Raw genomic sequence first — 22981 nt, forward strand, 5'->3', positions numbered from 1 at the left:
TAGGATTTCCTTCATGTAGTCCTTGTGGACCCCTCAACTGTCTCTCCCATATTGGTTATTGCTTAAGATGATTGTCTTGTTGATCTAATTCAGTTCCTGGTAGGCTCTTACTTGGTTATACTTAGAGGGGGATGAGGAGCTACTTACTTAGGTAACCCCCTCAAGGCAAACTCAAGAAGATAAACAACAGTCTAGAACAATAAGAAATAACATTCCTATAGCATGGTATAATTGGCAAAACATTTTTATTTTGGTGATCCTTATCATGGTCTTTCAAGAAGATTATTATAACCTTATTCACTTTATAGCTGAGTGAGAATGAATCTCTTAGATATTAGGTAACCTAACTAAGAACATTCAGCTACATAAGCCTCAACCAAGCATCCATCCATTACCATAGGTACATGAGTTTTTAGAGAAAGAAAAACTTGATATTAGGTTAAAAAGTACTCCTAATTTTTGATTTTTTAAATTAATTTTGTTGAGTCACTATGAAATTATTCACAATTGAATTTGAAGCATAGAATGTTTCTGCACCAACTCCTTCACCAGCATCCACTTCCCTTTACTAGTGCCCGTCGACCTCATTTGCCTCCCACCCACCAGTCTGCTTCTATAAGAGAAATTTTTAAAAAAATATATATTTAGCAAAATTAAGTTTAAAGAATAACAGCAATATTTAATTTAAAAACAAAATAAGGTCTGGAGCATCGTTCAAGTAAAAAGCAAAGTAACCTCACAACCTCACAGACAGACTTTCACAGAAAATATCACTGCTCCCTCACTCCAGTTCTACTGTTGGTTAAGTTTTTAGAGTACAGACAGGGACACTGAATGGCCTCTGAGCAACTGATTTTGAGTTTTTTAGTTTTAGAGGCCTTATCCCACCCAAGGTGGTCAAGGCTTACTCCTGGCTCTGGTTTTGCATTTAGGAATCTCACCTGACAGGATTTGGTATACCATATGTGGTTCCAGGTATCAAACCAGAGTTGATTGTTTTCAATGCAAGTGACTTACCTCTTAGGTACTATCTCCTGGGCTTAAATAAGTGATATTTTTATATTTCACATATATTCCATGTGAAACGTTATATGTTAGAATTATGCTGGGACACTTAAAAGAAAACTTTTAAGATCTCTGTTTTCTTTCTGTGTATTACATGAAAAACACACAGTGTCAAATAAAACTTAAGTCACAGATCCACGTATTCTTGAATATATAGATGTCTGGAATGATATACACCTGTATTGAACCAGTCTGCCTTGAATTTGTCTTGTGATAACACCTGCAGTTAATTTCATATTATAAAATTAGAGTATTGTTACTTTAAAATGTGCTCAAATGTTTAATGTAGAGTGTTAGTTTAGTCAACCTTTGATTAAATAAAGAATATAATTTAATTCCAACAGATGTGTTTTTTACACGAATTACTCATAGATCAAGTATTCTAATAGTAATGGAATTTTTGCTCTCCATTTAAATATTTTATTAATATTTAGACATAGGGCATCATTGTTCCATTTCATATAGAAACTACAAGCTTATTTTGTTTGAAAAATTGGGATATAAACTCCTGTTTCAACCTTCTCTTTGTTGTTCTAGCTTTGTGTCATTGACACTGGCATGACTTGTCATGGGAAGGTGTAATGAGCCAAGACTGGAATTGTAACAATTATTAACCTGCAAATATGCTATGAAAAAGTAAATGTAAGTTAGACTGACATTTCTAAGTATCTTAGGAAATAGTACTCTCACTTTCACGACTCATTTTATTCATTTCATTTGATGAATATGAGAGAAATGAATAATTCTTAAATGTGAGGGGAAAATGTCATTAATTGGGTATTTCACATGGGTTACTAGAGTGGATTGCCCACACTGCTGTCTTTTTGGTGGTAATTTATTTAGCTGGGAAAGCTTGGGCTTGGTATAGCATCTGGTTTTCAATGATATCCTGCTGGTCTTATCCAATTTTCCAGCTGGGAGCATGAGGCACAGGGAGGTCGAATGACTTGCCTAAAGGTCACCTGGTAGCTCAACTGGGATTATAACTTAGAATCTTTCTGATTTTCCCATCCTTTGCTCAGTGGACCACAAAACTCCCTTGATCCTGTCTTCCCAAGCTTGCCTGAGCAGGAAGCAACATTGAGACCTTCGGGAAAAGTTCAAATTAAATACCAGCCACTGTCATCTTCTTTAAAAAATGGTGTTACACTCCCACTGGTCTGATTTTTATGAATACCTGTTTTAGTTGTAACATATGAGAACACTTCTATCTATGGAAGTGTTGTCTCTGTACAGAAAGTTGCCTTAAGAAGATTCATGTCTATTGCTCAGAATCTTCTTTAGGTAAACATTTTTTCACAATGTCAGTGACTTGATTGCTATGATACAAGACTATAATATTTGAATGCATAAGGGATATTCTTGCTTATTATGTTCAGATACATGGTACTTGACTATAATTTCAAAGAAAGCACCTTACTTATCCCACCTTAAAAATACTAAGCTATTCCTTCCTTTAAACTAAAATTCCTCCCCATGATTTCTTATGGCTGATGTCTTTCTTGTATTTGGGTCTTGGCAGATATGGTAATGTTTCAGAAATGAGTCTTCTTCCAGACTTCTCAGGTAATCTATTTCTTCAGATTTTCTTCATCATATTAATTGCATTTGAACTTTTGTTGGTTTTGATTTCTTTTTATTCTTTTCATTTTTCCCCTGAACACAGAGGTCTGATCTGTCTTATTCACCACTATATATTAGACAGTATTTGATATATAGAAGAAGTTCAATAAACATTTGTAGAAAGAATAAATCTCCATTCCAGATGAAAGAAGGACTCTCTACTCCTTTTTATTATCATTCAAGGAGTTTCAAAAAGGATGCCCATAGGGTAGTGGGGGTGAGTGGAGATGACCCCTAGCCAGTCAGCCAGATCAGGTGAATTAACCCTGAAGGTCAATGGGATGACGGTTGACAGCTGTCTCTGTCAGATCACCGTCTTGTCCATAGATTTAGCCTTGGAATTGCCCTGAGGCTTTACTTGTGATCTGTAAAGAAAAATCAGGTCCTGTTATGTTTATAGTCAAGCTTCATTTTTGTTCTAAATTTGTATCACCCACTTTCATCGCTCACTCTATTTACGCCATTGATACCTATTGATGTTTTCTTATATCTAAAAGTCAAATCTGTATTTGAAAATATACCAATAGGCATGATATTAAGAAGAATATCTTACACTTGAAAGGGTATTCCCAAGTTTTGCTATAGATGAACATAACAGTGTTGGGATTGTTCAGGGTTAAGTGATTGGGAAAAAAAAAAAGGGGTTAAGTATTTTTAAGGATTTGACTAGATTATTCACCAGATTTACTTTATATTATACCAATGAGTGACATTTTAGACTATAGAGCACACATGTCAGTTGCTTATGGCTTTCCATATATGCTCTAATCTGTATAGCCAAATGATCTGATATTCACTCCCCCAGAATTTTGTAGTTAAATTGAACCATAGAGAAACTTTAATTTTTTCTTTCTCAGTAGGTGTTTAGTTGTTAGCATTACAGAAGAAGGGCTCAAGCAAATGCTTTCTTACCCTGTAATACTTTATGTGAGAATTCTTTAAAATTAATTTATAAAGTTTCTGGACAATTTTCCAGATACCACAAAAAACTATAGAAAACCAGTGCATACTATTATGTAGATGTATTGAACAACTGGATACCATTGCACTCAGGTGGCGGACATTTTTCTTTTCACTTGACAAGGAGTGTTTTGGTAATATTTTGAGATTCATGTTGGAGTTTTCATAGTAGCACAAGGTTATTATTTTTATGATCTTTGGCTACATTTGTAAAATGCCCTTTCATTTGTTGATTCAACATTAATCTTCTAAATATCTTACATAAAATCATTCTCTTATTAGATGTGAATAAATTGGTGGTATTTTATTCTCATACTATCCTCTGAATTCTTAATGGCAGTTTATAATTACCTAGATTAGGGGTTGAACCCTTAATTAAAAATATTAGCATATGATTAGAATTGAAATAAATGTTAAAATGTATTTTTGATATGCATATTTCAGAAGACAACATAGAGATTGTATGATTATTTATCATGATACCCAGACAGACTGTAAAATTTCATTCTTCAAGTGTATTGAAGAATATATTGACTTCTTAATTCAATATTTATCTTATCTTCCAATAGTCATTGAGAAATAGGCTGTGATCACTTTTTTTTTCTGAGGATGACTCTCATTGGTAGGTTTGATGCTAAGAAGACAATATGTTCTTATAAGATCTTTGTTTTGAACTAACAAAAATGTGATATTTTCTTTTCTTTTCCCCTATGAGTGATATTAGAACACTTACCATCTAGGCCCCCAGAGAGTCATAAAATTTGGATGACTAAACTGATAATGGGAAATTTATCAAGATGATTTCAAGGCAGTTACAAATGTCCATATTTAGAAAATTAAACTCCAGATACAATTAACATAGAACAGATTGACGAATGTTTTATAACTGCAAAACAGGAGAAAGTTCCTGAGGCTTTTCCAGAGTTACAACTTAGTTTACATTGTAATTTCTAAGAAATGGGCCTATGTGATTATTCAATCTTTTAATAAAATGTTCTTTGGAGAATAAATTGATAATTTAAAATTTTGAAATTTCTCTTTTGTCATTGAGATCAATGGTTATGTCGACTTCTATTACTCTCTGTTGTTGGTTATGCTGACATTTGGAGGAGTCGAGATGAAGGATTTTGTGAACAGAATTACTGAATGACAGCCAAGTCAAACTGTCAAGTACATGCACTGGATCAGCTCCTGATTGATGGTATTTTGAAACATTGTGTGACATCATGGGAAATTTTTCTTTTTCACTGCTTCTAGGAGTAAACAGTTTGATTCTTTGAGATATATCTTATACTTTAAGGAAGCACATGAAAGCTTACTGAAATGAGGGCTGCGGAGACAGCTGAAAGGTTTGGATCACAAGCTTTGTGCTTTAGTTCCCAGGTTTGCATGATACTCTAAGCACCCCTAGGGGTAAACCCAGTCATGAAAGAGTGAGCTTTCCAGGAAGAAATGTTTTTATAGTAATTTAAATTTATAAGGCATAAACAGGAGTGATGATTTAAAAGAAAAATAAAAGGACTCCTGTTAGTCTAATCATTAATTTATTCATTTATTTAATAATACTTGTGGATTACACATATATGCAATATGTGAAAAAATGAATGCCATATTTCTTAGATATTAAGTAATATAGAAACAAATTATTGGGAAGTGACTGACTTTCTTTTAATGGAACTTGCACTATTTATGATGCTGTTGTATATAGAACATTAGTTTGTAATTGGCCTCAATTTTTTTAAAATTTCGGGGTGTCACATTTAGCTGTTCTCAAGACTTACTCTTGTTTGCTGTCAGAGATCACTTCTGGCGATGCTTGGGATACATATACATTTTGGGGATCCAACTCAGGTAATCCACACACAAGGCAAGCACCCTACAGACTATAGGACTGTAATGGATCTTATTTTTAACTTGAAATTTGTTGATGAATTTGAGTGATCCCAAGTAACAATGTTGTCTTCCAGGGTGAATGAATTGACTATCATAGTTTCATGGTAGAGATTTCTTGGGAGATTTCTTGGTAGAGAATCTCCTTGCTAGAGATTCCTATGGATGTGGAAAGAGGACAAGGAAGATGAATTGCTCATACAATTTCATCTGTCTTCAAAAACAAAAGAGAAAAAAAATCTGGAAAGAGGTCCTCTGCTTCTTTGATATCTTAATAGAGATAGGGAGAGGGAAGAGAGTGAGAGTGAGATAAAGTTAGGGAGAGAGAAAGAGAGAGAGACAGAGAGAGAGACAGAGATAGAGATAGAGACAGACAGACAGACAGACAGAGAGACAGAGACAGACAGAGACAGAGAGAGGGATAGGAAGAAGAAGAGGGAGAGGGAGACAAAGGGAGAGAGAAAGATATGAAGGGGTTAGGAAAAAGGCGAATAGGGGAGAAACTCAAACATTAATGGGGAATAGAATTTCTCTTGCACTGGCTACAATACATATGTTTGTTAAAAAGCAAGAGGCGGGGAAGACATGCATGCCTGATGTTGAAGAAAAGCCTGTTTGTGTCTCACACACTGGAGAAATTGTTCAAGAACAGTTCATCCATGTGAAAATATGACCCATGTCATTTTGCCAGGGTCGTTAAGACACTGAGCTGCTGAGTTAGGCCTGATCGGGTAAATTCAAGATCCTGGGGGTGTACATACTTCCTAGTGCCCAGTTTTTCTAAGAAGAAAAAAAAGAAAGAAAAGTCAGTGGAAATAAGGTTATGGAGTGCCACTTGCGTGGGCGAGACAGGGTCTTCATAGGGTGGGAACCAGCCAGATCTCAGACATGCCCCATTCTTTTAGATTTGTCCCATTTTCTTAGTGGGTAAAATAAGAAATAGAAAATAAATGTCCAGCACTTGCAGTCCTAAGTCACTACTAGCATTTAGAGATAGAATAAAAGGAAAGGTTACAAATCATTTTTGAAATGAACTTCCCATTTTCTTTTATTAATATTGTCATGATCATGCTCCTAAAATTTCATGATATAAAAGTCAAAAATTTTCTGAATAGAAACAATACTGTAGAAGAATTTAGAGGACAGATAAACTGTATTTGAACAAAAATATATGCAAACACAGGCAGAAAATATAGAATAGTCAAGATATTCTATTTTAATATCCTGGGAAAACCATACAAAGAATGAGGACATCCTATATGAACTATGAAACTAATTGAAGACATAGCAAAAGTATTTCTCAGTTATGTTGTTTTATTGGGCTAGGATAAGTAGTTTAATCTCAATGTCAGTTATTTAAAGTTTGAATTGACAATTTCAACTGACTTATTTTCTAACATTGTCTTGTTCAAGAGCATGGTAAGAATTATCAAATAATTTATCAAATAATTTCAAATAATTTTATTTACAGTGGAACAGAATGTAATCCCTTTGAGCTTTATTTTCCTGATCTATAAATTGATGGACTACAATGAATTAATTTATAAATATTATTCTTTGTATCTTATGACTGTTTTTCAATTTTGACATTTCAATAAAGGGATTTTATTATTTTGATACAAGTTTTTTCTTTCTTCCCCCCACAAAATTTAAAATTTAGGAGAGTTATATCCAATACATTATAATCTGTGAGGTAAGGAATGGGGGGACAGGGGGTATGAGAGTTAAACTAGATAATAAATCCTTTCCTGCTCACTGGATTTGAAATTGTTTTTAAAAAGATGAATACTTTGTTTCTAATTCAGGTGTCCATCACATAAAATAAGCATCATTGCATTAGAAGGAATACAGGTCATATGGCAATTTGTGTTTATCAAAAAGAAAATTAGTTTTTCCACAGTACTACCAAAATATGTGAGAGAAGAAAAATTCACTTATTTGCTCTTATAAGCTGCTAACTGTAGTTTTTTTTTAATTGTCGTTGTTATTAGACATTTGTTTTTTTTATCAATAAAGAAGTTGGGCAGGATAGAGCTTACATGTAGCTCATTCAAGTTTTAGTGTGACTGCTTTGAGAATCTACCCTAAATTAAACTCAGAGGGTTGATTTTAAAGGGCCCTGTTTGAAAGAGATTTATCTTTCGGCCATTTTACATTAAGGGTCTAGGAGATCATTTCAAGCTATTTAGATAAAACAGCTTGAGAACTGGTAGTTTTAACTGTGATTTTTTTTTTCCCAAGAAGAAAGATGTGGTTTTCCAATCAAAGTGGTGGCAGGTGGCAGGTACTTACACCCAGAAGCATAGGCTCCCATAGAAGTCTTGGAAACATGAGACCCTTGTAAAGATTTCACCACCATTAAGAAGTTTCTTTTGAGACACTCATATCACCCCACTGATAAAATGTCATAAAATAACTGCCATCCCCACCTTTTATAGGAATAACCTCCAGATTAGTCAGAAGCTGTTGGGTTGTAATAAGGAAACTGTGTGTTTGAAAAAATGAATTAAAGGAAAAGATGACCTTTGGTTTACTCTGGTCCCTTGAAGAGGTCAGGGGAAGGAAGGTTCAAAACCTAGTAGGAGAGGGGTCAGTCTGATGCTGGATGTGAAAGTTCACAAGTCTGCATTATAAATAATATATGTAGGAAATGAGTGTTTACTCCTCTCTAATGTTAGCAAACTGGAAGGATAAGATGGTTTCCTTTTGACGCGAAAAAGATCTAAATGTGAGATGCTATTTTAAACAATGAACAGCTGTTTCATCTTGAACTAAAAAGAACAAAGAAAACACCTTCGGGTCCACATCAGATATTTTGTGGTTTCCCTTGTATGTGTGTATGTGTGTTTGTGTTTTCCCGCCTGTTTTTCACTTAAGAAAATTGAATGTTGTTTTACCATTTTATCTTGTAACTTTTTTGTTTTTTTGGCTAACCAGGTCGATCAAAAGTTAAAGTATCAGAGAATTTCTTTTTTTGTTATTTTGAGTACTAGCTTTTTATTGATTCAATATGAAGTGTTTTTCTTTGTTAATCCCATAGAGATTGGTACCTGGAATGCAAGCTTGTATTCTGGAGGGGAAACTCATGATGGTCCATGGGTAATATGTTTTAGGCAAGACTAAATCAATATAATAGTGTTATTTCACAATCTAAGAGCTTTTCGTTGCTCTGGAGAATGGCTAGAAACATAAATCTTAGCTTGAGGCACTGATTTAAGAGATTGTCATATTTAGTTAATGCTTAGGAATCCTAGAATCACATTCTCAGAAATTTGAAGCATGACCTGTTTGGATAATTCAGAAAATGAATTTCTGATATTTGGAGAAAATCACTTGGGAATTTGACTTGAGATTCTTCTTAAGTTGAAATGCAGAGATAAATGTTGTAAGAAACGTGCACTAGTACATAAATTCATTTGATGTGATTTGAATTTTGAGTTTGAAATTGCTTACACTGAATACACCAGATAAAATTTTGTGTATTCAATACGTAGCAGGCTTACTTTTCCAGTGATGTCTATTTGCCTTTTAATTCTAATGTTTGTAAAAAATAAGATGAGGCACTACAGAAAAATTGTATTTTCCCATGTAAGGTACATGAAGATTTACACACACACACATATGCACGCACGCACACACGCATGCATGCACGCACTACACTTTTTTAAAAGGTTATTTCAGGGGGCAACTACGTGACTCAGTAGTAGAGCCTATTACTTGTGTGTATGAGGCCCTGGGTTTTATGTCCAGTATAGTAAAATAATAAATCAAAGACAAACTGTTCCATTAAGTGAGTAAACTCATGCTCAGCAATTTATTTTTTACCTGTGTCTTGGATACATAAGACTTTATTTTTCATTGTTTTAATTCGAGGAACTACTTCATTCAACTCCTTTTTCGCACATACAGTTGCCCAAAATGATGTCTGATCTTTTACACTATTTCAAGCTCTTCCTATTCATTCATAAAAAAATAAATTTAGTTCATATTTCTTGGGGAGTAATTCTTTGTAACTTTGTTCTTGAAATAAGAAATAGATTTCTTTCAATGAAAAACAGGAAATTCTAGACCAGAATCTGCTATTTCTCTTCCTTCAGCTAGAGATCACAAAGATATCAGCTTCTTGTAAAAAAAATTAAAAAGAGGAAGAAAAGTATATGTTAACATTTTTTTTAAATCCAGACTTTGTGATAAAGCATATTCATAAATTGTTTTGTCAACCACTAGGACAATAAACACTTCCTTAGAAGAATCCTGATTTTCTGGATGGATGAAGGAATGCCAGGGATTCTCGGACAGGCTTGAGAACAGCTCCTCTCCACTGCCCCAGAAGGTGATCTTGGGAGGTAATCACACCCTGCTGATAGGATTTGGCAGTTAAAATAGATGGGGGTCAGCTTGTCATTTTGTCTATTTAAATAAGTCACTAGTGATTAAGATTAAGCAGTGAGGTTTCTTCTTTTTCTTTCTCACCTTTGGGCCCTTTGGAGCTCTCATCTGTTTCCTTCAGCATTTCTCTCCTTTTTTCCTTGGTTTTAATATGGAAAATGGCCATGGTTCCTTCATTTTTCTTCCTTGAAAGTAGAATCTGGGGAATAATTTATCATTTTACTCCATTAAAATAGCAAAAATTGGCATTCTGACCAAATGGATTATCTAGAGAGAAAAAATCGTAATATGCATCTCTATGATTTCCCTCTTTGCTAAGAGAAATTGTAGATCCATTTTATACAATTGTATTCATGATAAAGTACTTATTTTCTTGGGTCTTTTTGATGATTTACTATTTGCTTTTTGAAAATACTTGAAATCTGTAATTTTATGGAATTATCCATGAGTCCATGAGTGCTATATTTGCTTTAAGACTTTTTCTTCACCTTATAATAGCAGGGTTTTTTTTTTTATTAAACCATTCACTTTCTATAAAAGCACATTGCTTGCTATATAAAATAATATCAGTGACAGAAGTTACACATGCTAGCTCATTTGCCAGATGTCATTCTGGCTTTGTGAAGATGTACCTTTTAGATCTAGTTCAGCAGTGTCATATTGTTCTTGCTTTCTATCTTGAAGCAATAACCTGAGGTACCCAGCCTTGGGGCAACTCTTAGTCAATGACTAGCCTAGAGCACTCTTCCTGCAGGCAAAACTAAAACTGTTCTACAGGGCTTCTGAACAACCCTGTGGGATTAAGTTGCAGTTTTTCAGAGCAGTGATCAACACCACACTGTGTGTTGAAATTCCTAGTTTTCTTTTGTTCTCTTGCTACCATTTCCCCAAGTAAATTACTTGCAAACAGACAGCTCTATTTTACCAAACCCAACCTAAAATCAAAAGCAAGCAACACAAAATAAAGCAAAACAAAACAAAATCCCTTAGGATCTTTCTTCTAATGTGACTTGTTGCTGTATTATTGCCCAGGCCCCAGAAAGCTTTTTTTTTTTTTAAAAAAAAAAAACATAGCCCAAAGATGCTTCTTAAATTCCTAGAGAACTGTTTTGACTAAAAATGTATTTATCTGAATCAATTACAAGACGATAGAATTACTTTTGTTGTTGTTTTTCATTTGGTTTTGTGTGGGGGTCACACCTGGCAATGTTCAGTTTTTCAACTGGTATTGTGCTTAGGGATAATTCCTGACTGGCTCAGGGGACCATATAGGGTCCTGGGATTCAACCCGTGTTGGCCATGTTGCAAGTGCCCTACCAGCTGTATTATCTTTCCAGTTCCCTTCTTGCAAAAGAAAAGATCTTGCTGTTGTGGGACCCAAGAAGGAAGTCAAGACATAAAGCATACCATATAAATTGTCTCTAGATCTTTTTGATTGAAATTTAACAAAGCATGAAAGACTGAAATTGACTCAAAGAAAAGAGAAAGATGTCCCATGGACTGAAAATAGTGAAGATACATCTCAGGCTGTATAGACATGAACAGAGTTATGGACACAAGAAACTTTTATCTCAATGTTGTCCTTCAAAAGATAACACATGTGGAGGATTGAGAGTTGTTTCACTACAAATAGATTTGGGGTCAAATTATTTGAAGAAATGTCTATCTTGCTTCTAGAATTCAGAAGTTCAAGCATACATAGATATGCTAAAGGTTCTTGAGAAATACTGGGATACCTATATAAAATAAAATATGGCAACCCTCACAATCCAAATGAATAAAACAGCTTTTCAAACTTTTGTGATCATGAAACATTTTGCTTATTTTATGGCAATCATCTTTAAGTACACCAATATTCTGAACAGTGGTTTCTGAGAAATTCTGGGAAGAAACAATACTGAGAAAAAAGTTGATGGGATCAGGTGTGTGATGTGGATATGACAGAAAACTTTGAATCCTAGTTAGATTGGGTCTGACATGTTAAACAATAGAAGTTACCTTTTTTTCTCCTAGAAAAGGGAATATGATTTCTGGTTAGATAATTTAGTAGCCTAGTGTGAGGGTTATTGGAAAGACTCAATGAGATAAAATAACTAAAGCATTTAAAGTTTAAAGAGAACCTGTGGTTTATAAAAACATTTATTTTTTACAGAATATGCAATGAGAATTTCACAGACTTAGGGAGAGATAGTTTGAAATTCAAAATCTATCATTATCTTTTATTGTTTGTCAATCTTATTCAAACCAAATTAAATCCATGTATTTAAGTTATGACTGTAAAAAGGAAATAATTATATTTATTTTACAGAAATACTCTGAGCATTAGAGAGTTGAGTAAAGTATCAAATATCTAGAAACTTCTGAATAAATGATTACTGATACAACTATTGTCGTGATTCTATTGTATAGATCCATTTCTTATGAGGAACAATATAATGGCCTAGAAGCTTTCCTAATCTATTTCTAAAATTGACTGAATTTCTCCACTGACCCCTATAGACTGAAAAAACACTTGAACTACTTGTTGTTTTATGATATCTTGCAAAACATTTGCTAAACAAATGGTTGTGTGAATTGAGATTCCCCTGAGAAGAGACTTCAGAGTCTAGGACCCTGACAAGGAATTTAAATGATATTTCTGTTGAGTAACACAAGAAATGATGTTCTTTTTAATTCAAATGCAAACCTATTTTGTTGTTTGGATAGGGAAATTAAAATGTAAAAAAGTTAAAAGTTATTGTTATATATTTTGATCTTACAGATTAAATTTATACCTACCTCCCACCACTTATTATTTTTGTTACTTCTCAGTTGACATATAGCATAAAAATACAATACTTTATTTTCCTCTTTTGCATCTGTGTCATCTAAGTAGTTTTTTTTTTTTCAAATGCTAGATTTAAGCTTTTTTTTTGGTACTGAAATAAGGTTTTATTCTAAAATATCTCTCTCTAAAACACATTATTCTATATTTTAGAACAATAATAATTATTGATAATACATACCAATAATATTTCATCCTATAATTTATTATAACAAATAAACTATAAATATAAAGATTTTATTTTGAAACATCTTTCATTAAATTTTCAAAATGAAGGCAGAATTTCACCATATCAGTGCCAGCAACAAAGAAAAATTCCCAAGTTTGTTCTCTTTAGGTTTTTGTTTTGTTTTATTTTGTTTTGTAATCAATATTTTATCAGAACTTTATTAGAATCGATCCTGGAAATTTTCCTTTGCCAGAACACAGTAACTAATGAGCCTAGTGTGTGCTAGATTGTCTTTCATGTAAAAATTTACATGAAGAATGCTTTCAAAGGTAATACTCAAGGTTCATATTATGTTTGTACAAACTTCTTAAGATGCACACAATCGTAAGATCACTTTTTACTTTTCTTTTTGTTGAGACAGGGAAGTGGGATAGGGTTTGACCATAATCTGCCTGTGCTCAGAGAATCATTTGCAGTGCCTAGACTGAAGTGTGACTGGCCTCATACTTAGCAAGAGTCTTGGTCCCTGCACCATCTCTTTGGTTTTTAATTACCTTTCTTAAAGAAATTTTCTCTTTTCTGAGATAAATATTTCAGTAAAAGGGTATAGAGGTAAAAGATTATTTTGTTCTACTGAAGCATTTTTTTTTCGAAAGCCAACGATGAATTCAACAACCTCAGAGGCAAACATATTCTTGCTTCAAAATTTGACCATGAAGATATCCATAAAATATCATTTGTCAATGATGGGAATTTTAAATTTTTATATCCTTAATGGCACTAAAGTAATTCTTCTTATTTATGAGTTATTTTGGAACTTATGGAACATTATCACCTACTTTATTTTCTTTGAGGAGTCTGGTAAATTACTTCCACATTTTAAAGAGCATAGTATTTAGCTATAAACCAATTGCAAAAACAAAAACAATTAGCACCAGTGGTTTGTACAAAATGCAACAGTGTTGAATTCCCCACTTCCACAGTTGTCCTGTCTTATGTACTCAGAGCAAATGGTACTTAGCATAAGTAGCTGGAATTAGTTTTTACAAGATAAGTTTGAGGTTGCAAAGTGATATAAGGTAGATTCAGGATAGATTTTGTGGTTTTACATATAGGCTAAATTCTAAAACAGATTAAGATGCAACATGACTAGAAAAAGTATTATTGTCTTTAATGTCTTAACAGGGATATACAAGAAAAGAGAAATTCTGACTTTCAGTCTTTTAAAAGCCTAAGTGCTTTGGTCTACATATTTTTGTTTTTTAAACTCTCTCTTTCTCGCTCTCTCTCTCTGTCTCTGTCTCTCTCTCTCTCTCGGACGCACACACACACACACCACAAAAAGGGAAAAAGAAATGATCAATTTGACAATGTTAGATGAAGAACAGGTTAAAGTTCATCAAATTGACATATAATTATACTTGAGGATTTTCAAACACAGGAGTCAAAGCCTATAAAAATTGAAACTAGACAATCTTATTGATCTGAATTCTGACTGACCCTGCACATTTTTGTTCTAAACTAATAAAAATATTTCTTAGAGAAATAAACAAACTGAAATATGTTGTGTTACATGTGAAAAATTTGATTTTCAGACCAAATTTCACAAAATATTTTAACAAGATGGTAGCCACAAGGCAAAACTCTTAGGTGTCATATGTTTTGTTTAATATTTATCTGAAATTCATATGTGGAAGTTCTGACAAATATATTGAATCATATTCTTTTTTGACTGATTTGTTGGGGGAGAATAAAAGTGAATGAGATTGGTATTTGGGAGGAAAAGACTAGTATTCAGAGACAGAATTGGACTCTGGCAAAAAAAACAACATCATTAAAATTTGAGGAGGCATGTTAGGTCTTTATAATAATCAGCAACAAAAAAGAAAGAAGAGGTCTAAATATAGGAACAGATAATTAACAATCTAAAAATAGACTTGGCAAGTCATATGGAAGTGATTACAATCTAGTGGTTAAAGGGGCTGAGAAGGATAAAAATAAATCAAATATTATTGCATATTAAAAAATTATCTATATACATAATCCATAAATGCATTTCAGACTTCTGATCTATCCAAGACTGTTTTTGTAACCAGAAAAATATAAATGTTCCTATTATAATTTCATAATTGATAAAATAGTTTTTCTTGGGAGGGTCATTTTGAATCCAATTCAGATGACTCTTTGGTTGAAAATATCTACTGTGCTTGACATAATGTGGAGTTATGTCTTTCACAGTGGGAAAAATATAGCAGCTTTATGAGTCTTTACTATATTTTGAATAAATATTAATCATTCTTAATTTGTGTCATTGCCCTATGAACAAAATAATTATGGGAAGGAAAGATAGGCTTGGCTCACAATGTATCTCGTGAGCAGTTTTCTCATTAGTTATAATATTAAAATTGTCACTGTACTTTATTGTCTTTTTTGTTTGTTTTGGGGGTTACAACCACAGGTGCTCAGGCTTTACTCCTGGCTCTGGCTCTGCACTCAGGGATTCCCCATGGCAGGACTAGAGGAACCATATGTGGGATATAAACCAAGTCAGTCATGTATAAGGCTGACTTACTCCACTGTCTCTCTGGCCTGTTTCTATTATTTAAATGATAAGATGCAAGAAATGTTATTGCAAGAGAATCATCACGTTTATAGTTTCTAAGTAACATTGTAAAAATATTTTTCCAAGCTGACTTGTTTCTTTCATTAATTTTTTAATTTATTAAAGCGCAATGATTTACAAAGTTATTTATAGTTGAGTTTTAGAGATTGCAGCACTGATCCACCATTAGTGTCAACTTTTCTACCAAAGCTCCCAGGTTCCCTCCTATATCCCTCCCCCACGCCATACCCCACTCCCAAGCCTGTCCTTTTGACAGTCACCTTTCTAAGACAACCGAACTTAGAAAATAATTGTTTTTAAAAAGGGGTAACACTGCCACAGAGGCAGGGTGGGATGGGTGGTGGGAGGGATACCAGGATCTGTGGTGGTGGGAAATGGGCACTGGTGGAAGGATGGGTATTTGATCATTGTATAATTGAAACCGAAGTGCAAAAATTTGTAAGTCTACAACTGTATCTCATGGTGTCTCACTAATAAAAATTTAAAAAAAGGGGGGGCACATCTAGTGGTGCTTGGCAAAAGGTGTTGGGCCAAGATTTTTACACATGCAAGAAAATGTACTCTCTTACAGTTGGAGTGATAGTATAGTGGGTAGGGCACTTGCCTTGCATGTGGCTGATGCAGGTTCAGTTCCCTGCATCCCATAGGGTCCCCTGAACACCACCAAGTCTTGAGTGCAGAGCCAGGAGTAAGCCCTGAGCATTGCTGGAGATTGGCTGGTATCTAGACTCAAGAAATGGACTCAGCAGGTTGCCCCTGATAAATTCTGTGTTCTCTCCTTACGGCCTATCTTTTTTTTTCCTCCCCTCACATTTCTCTGGGGAAATGTCTTTCAAATAACTATTTTACTTCACTAAAAAATTTTTATGATATTTTTTCTCCTATGCTGTTACATCTTCTATACTTCTGGTTTATATCATTGCCTGGAATCTCAATTTGTTAGCTTTTCATTTTCTATTTTTTTCAGGGAGAGTGGGGGTTTAGGGACCTTGGGGGCCACACCCAGTTATATTCAAGGTACATATATAATGCCAGGGAACAAGCCAGTTTCCTGTGTGCAAGGTAAACTCTTTACTTGCTGTACTATCTCTCTTAATCTCTTAATTTAGATTTGAATTTCTTTGTTAAAAAAGTAGATTAAGTTGAAATGGGAGCAATAAAGGGCTCAGCACTTGCCTTGTGTGAGACCTTCCTAGGTTTTATCTGGAATCTCATAGTTCCCCCAAACTGACTCCACCACCCTTGTTGAAGCAATCCCTGTGTGCAGAGCCAGGACTAAACCCCGAGCTCCACCATATGTGGCTCAGAAAGTAAAATGAAAAAGTAAATAAATGCACCGTCACTGTCCTCCTGTTGTTCATCGATTTGCTCAAGCGGGCCCAGTAATGTCTCCATTGTGAGACTTGTTGTTATTGTGTTTGGCATATTAAATATGCCACGGGTAGCTTGCCAGGATTTGCCGTGCGGGTGAGATACTTTCGGTAGCTTGCCGGGCTCTCTGAGGGGGGTGGAGGAATCGAATCCCTGTTGGCCGAGTTGGCCGCATACAAGGCAAATGCCCTACCACTGTGCTATCGCTCCAGCCCAAATAAATAAATAAATAAATAAAGTGGATAAATGAAGGAGCATTTGGAAGTTGACTAAAATAGAAACTAAGTTACTAAAGTGGAAAGAACACAGGTCTAATGCCTGATACTGAAACACAAATCCGAAATCAGGCTCTGTCTTGTGTCATCTGAATGCCCTTGTCTGACAGAGATATATCTGTCCAAGACGTTTTTATCTTTTATACAGTGATATAAGGGTCTCTCTGTAGTTATGCTGGGTATCTTTTGATAAAATACAGGCAAAGCAATTTAGAAATGAAGAATCTTGCTACATAGTAATTGCTTACTTGATAATGGTAGATATTTATTTCATTGTTCATCAATTTAATTTGATTACAGTTGCTAAAGCATTAGGATGTTGAGAAGACATGTCAAAGTTCATCAAAACTGCTTCAAAATTTATGGATAATGAATATTATGTTATTTCTATTTTCAGTCTTGTCATTCAAATTTCAGAAATCTTCCTTGTTTCCGCTGTAGATTTTTTTTTAAAAATTCCTTATTTCAATAATGCCATTAAATGCAGGCCTATTCTAAAAATTAACTTAATATTATAGTTTCCCTTTGTTTCTGTATGTTGGTTTTATCTTTATACTCACATAAACATATTTTTTTATCTTCAAATGAAATATAAAGGGCTGGAGCGATAGCACAGCGGGTAGGGTGTTTGCCTTGCACGCAGCCGACCTGTGTTCAAATCCCAGCATCCTATATGGTCCCCTGAGCACCGCCAAGAGTAATTCCTGAGTGCAGACCCAGGAGTAACCCCTGAGCATTGCAGGGAGTGACCCAAAAAGCAATAAATAAATAAATAAATAAATAAATAAAATAAGTAAATAAAATAAAATATAAAGCCTAAAGAATCATAAAATTTATATGAGAATACAACTTTTCACAATAGATTTTGTACAATTCTTACACACTTTTCCTAGTTAATCTCTTCTGTTGTTATTGTTCATATAATCTTTCAACTCAGTTACTAAATGGTTGAGATTTGTCCAAAAGCATACAATTTACATAAAATTACATGGCCTTTATCAATCACCTATGCAGCTTAATATTTGAGAATTATCTGTCATTTGAATGTTTCACACCACTGATAATAGCATATATAAAAAATATATATGGGAAACAGCTAGTTCTGATATGATGTGGTGACAAAAGGAACCCTGGTTCAGCCTCTGTGGGAAACAGTTTGGAAGTAGAGGAGAGTTAGAAGTGACAAAGGGATGCTGCTGGGGGATTTTAAACACTTTTGTGGCAGTGAATATGCAGTTAATAAAATACATGAAATTGACACTATGATAACCATATTATCTATTATACAATAATCTTATTTTGTGAAGTCATCTAAACATGCGATAAATTATCCTCTTTTTTTTTTGTCTAGATTTAAACTGGAAATTTTTCTCTTATCTAGAACCTCCAATAGAATGCCAAGTCCTAGTGTCTATATGTTGGTTTTATCCTTATACTCACATAAAGAGTATAACTTCATACACTTTTGATGAGAGTGTAAATTAGTGCAGTGACTCTATAAAAATTAGCATGGAATGCCGGTGTGTGTGTGTGGGGGGGGGGGCGGGGGTTTGAGAGCCCTCGCCGCCCCAAGGGACCCAGCCCTGGCAGCTAAAAACCTCTAGAACTCAACCACCACCACCCTGCTCACTGCCGCTCTCCACATACTTGGGCCAAGCCTCTCCCACGAGTGAACCCCCAGAAAACTAAGGTATGTGGGACTTTGTGACTGAGAACTCTGGGTTCAATGTCACTGAGAACGGAGATTCTGTGCTCATATCCCCCTGCCTCCGGCAATTTAGCAGTCACACCCATAAGCCACTCCTGGCTGGAACCAGAAAATCTCATCATTAGCCACCATCCACATCGCATGTTCTTCTCACCTGGAAGAGAGCATAACATGACACTCAGCATAACCATGCCGCCGGACACTGCACTAAGCTGTTTCACTTGGGGACGGGTGAGAGCCCTCCCCACACCGAGGGACCGAACCCTGGTAGCCAAAAACCTCCAGAACTCAACTACTGCCATGGTCACGTTGCTCTCCACATTCTGGGGCCGAACCACACTCATGATCGAACCTTTTTAAGACATTTCATAGGACACACCCTACCCATACTCCAAGACTACAGCACCACATTTGAGGGGATTCAAAGTAGGAGGCAAACAACCTTAGAGGGAAATATTTTATTTCATTTCTGCTTTGGGGCAGGGATTGGGGTTTGGGATGGAAACACCCAAAATATGGTGGTGGAAAGGTATAATGGTGGTGGGATTGGTGTTTGAATATTAAATGTAATGAAATATTGTGAACTATTTTATAAAATTAAAAAAAATTAAATTAGCTTGGAAATATCTTACAAAAATAAAAATGCCATATGATCCAGCAACGTAACCACTAGATATTTATCTGATGGACACAAGACTAATTCAAGAGGATTTTGTAGCTCTAAGTCTATAGCAGCATTATTCAAAATAGTCAAAACATTAAATCAACCTATCTCATTGACCAAAGACTAAAGATACTTAACATAGTGCATATAACATGATAGATAGATAGATAGATAGATAGATAGATAGATAGATAGATGATATACAAAAGATTTAGGATAATATGGGTAGAGCTCAATCTGATTCAGCTTAGTGCAATATGAAGCAGAAGGCAGGGCCATTGTGATCACACAGTGGGTATAGTGTTTGCCTTGTGCATGGCCTACAGGGTTCAATCCACAGCATCACACACGGTTTCTGGAACTCCACCACAGTGGAGTAGACCCTTGTGCTAAAAATAAATAAATAAATAAGTAGCACTGTAGCACTGTCCTCCTGTTGTTCATAGATTTGTTTGAGTGGGCACCAGTAATGTCTCCATTGTGAGACTTGTTACTGTTTTTGGCATATCAAATACGTCACGGGTTGCTTTCCAGGCTTTGCTCTGCGGGTGAGATACGCTTGGTAGCTTGCCAGGCTCTCCAAGAGGGGTGGAGGAATCAAACCCAGGTCGGCTGCATCCAAGGCAGACACCCTACCCGCTATGCTATCACTCTGGCCCAAATAAGTAAACAAATAAAATAAAAGGAAAAGGCAATTGCACCTGAGCTCAAAGAACTGAGATTAATTTCTAATATTGGAAGAGAGAGGTGGGAGTACTAGGTAGACGTATGTTTTGATTGGCAAATATAGCCGTGAAACATTGGTGGAGATGTGGTGAGTCATAAATATAGAGAAGTGTAAAATGATACCCCTGAAATTTGATAATATTGTTAGACAGTCAATTGAAGCAAAGAAGAAAACATATTTGTATTCTCATATTCTGGGTGATTACTTTGGTCATTTTAAATACAGTAGTCATTCCAATCTTTCTTTATATTTTGCTTCGTCCCTTTTTCCTTAGATGAATGGAAAGTACATATCTCCCATACAGTACTATCTCTCCCTACTTCATAAAATAACCCTTATTTATTGTCATTAACTGTGTATTATTTCTTATTTTCTCTATATAACATTTTAATTTTCTATTATGTGAATTATCTTGATATTCTTTTGTAAATTAGGCTACTTTTGCTCCTTATCCTTTCTGCCACCACTTCTCACCTTTCCTATCACCTATATTTTAAAAGTTATCCAGTTTGAACACATTTGTATGCCATTCTGTAACTAATGTCAAGTTTCCTTTGCTTTTATATGTAGTTTAGTCTCACACATGAAAACCACTAATAAATGATTATAAAAATATTCTCATTGTAGAGTCAAGTAGTGGGTTATAATTACACTGTGTCTCAACTAGTACAAGGTTTTAAACTGATTTGAAATTGCTATTTGGAGAATATTTCTGGTGCCAGAACGTCAGAGAGTCACTGGTTTTTATGATAAACTGGGTGATCCAACCTATACTTTGTCATGAAAAAATTAATTTGCTTTTATATATAAATCAAAATTTTATTGCTTTTGTCCTGTAGTTACTTTTTGCCTTTGTTTTCTCATTGAGAAATTACAGTTTCTGTCCCCATTCATCAGACTGAAATAAGAATATTTTTTCATGATATAAGCACTAAAACCACAGAGGACATTTACCTTGGTTCAAGGCAAATGCTTCACTCTGTAGCACTGTAGTACTGTCCTCCCATTTTTTATCGATTTGCTCGAGCAGGCCCAGTAATGTCTCCATTGTGAGACTTCTGTTACTGTGCTTGGCATGTTGAATATGTCATGGGTAGCTTGTCAGGCTTTGCCTTGCAGGCAAGATACTCTCGGTAGTTAGCTGGGTTCTCGGAGAGGGGCAGAGAAATTGAACCCGGTGTGGCCGAGCACAAGGCAAATGCTCTACTGCTGTGCTCTCGCTCCAGCCCACTTCCCTCTGTAGTTAATATAAAAGTTTGCACTAATTATGATTTATGCTATATTTTTCACTTGGTATACCACTAGTTTTTCAGAATTTCAATTGTAACTTTCATATAATCATTGAGTACTATGGACAACCTGGTAGGCTACCAAATGTAACCTGCCCACACGGCAGAGTCTGGCAAACTCCCCGTGATGTACCCAATATGCCAAATACCAGTAACAATGATTGGTCTCAAACCCTGATAGAGCCTTTAATATGGCACTTTTTAAAATCTCAGGGCTAGGACGAAGGAGACATTACTGGTGCCTACTCGAGGCAATCGGCGAACAACAGGATGATTGTGATCGTGATCGTGATTGAGTACTATTGCTCTTGAATAAATTTCTTTCCATACCTTGTGCTGCCTATTTTTTCTACTTTATAGTTATGGACTGAAGCGACGGTACAGTGATAGGGTGTTTGCTTGTATGTGGCCAACCTTGCAGACCCAGGTTCGATTGCTCTGCCCCTCTTGGAGAGCCCTGCAAGCTACCGAGAGTATCTTGCCCACGCGGTAAAGACTGGCAAGCTTTCCATGACTTATTCAATATGTCAAAAACAGTAACAACAAGTCTCACAATGAAGACATTACTAGGCCTGCTCAAGCAGATCAATGAACAATGGGAGGACAGTGCTAGTGCTATGTTGCTAAAAGTTTCAAGTTAATGGCAATTATATTAGTTGGTCATGTTGCTTCATAAAGGTTTACATTTTTAAATATCTTTGTATGTTAATTTGTTTGGGGACTACACCCAGCAGTGCTCGGGGCTTACACTTGGCTCTGTTCTCAAGGATCAATTCTGGCAGACTTGGGGAACCATATGGGATAAAGAGGGTCAAATATGGTTTGGCTGCATGTAGCTGCATCATTGTACTGGCTTCTATATCTAAAGATATTTTTTAGTTATCTTGATTTAAGTATAGGGAAATGGTCATATAAATACAATTGAAATTTTAATGGCAACAACTGTTTTAAATATTCAAACTACATTAAATTTTATTTCAGTATTCGCATGGATGTTCTTTTGTGTGGAAAGAACCCTCGTTCATTGCTGGTATGAACGTCAACTGGTCTAACTCTTTTGGGAAAATATAGACACCTCTCAAAATTCTGGGAATTGAGCCTCTATATGAAATAAAGAAAACAATTCCACTTAAAAGAACATAAAAAATATTAAAGTAGGATTGGAGTGATAGTGTTGTGTGCTTGTCTTGCATGTGGCTGACTCAGGTTGGATTTCCAGCACTCCATATGATCACATAGAGTGATCCCTGAGCGCAGAGCCAGGTGTAAGCTTTGAGCACCAAAAGACAGAGAATCATGAGGAGGAGGAGGAGGGGAGGGTGGAGAAGGAGGAGGAGCAGGAAGAGGAGAACCAAATGAGTTAATAAATACATAGAAGTTATAAATGAGTTTATAAAATGTGCT

Source organism: Sorex fumeus, unplaced genomic scaffold (genome assembly GCF_029834395.1).
Source record: "Sorex fumeus unplaced genomic scaffold, SorFum_2.1 ptg000044l, whole genome shotgun sequence".
In the NCBI taxonomy this organism is placed as follows: domain Eukaryota; kingdom Metazoa; phylum Chordata; class Mammalia; order Eulipotyphla; family Soricidae; genus Sorex; species Sorex fumeus.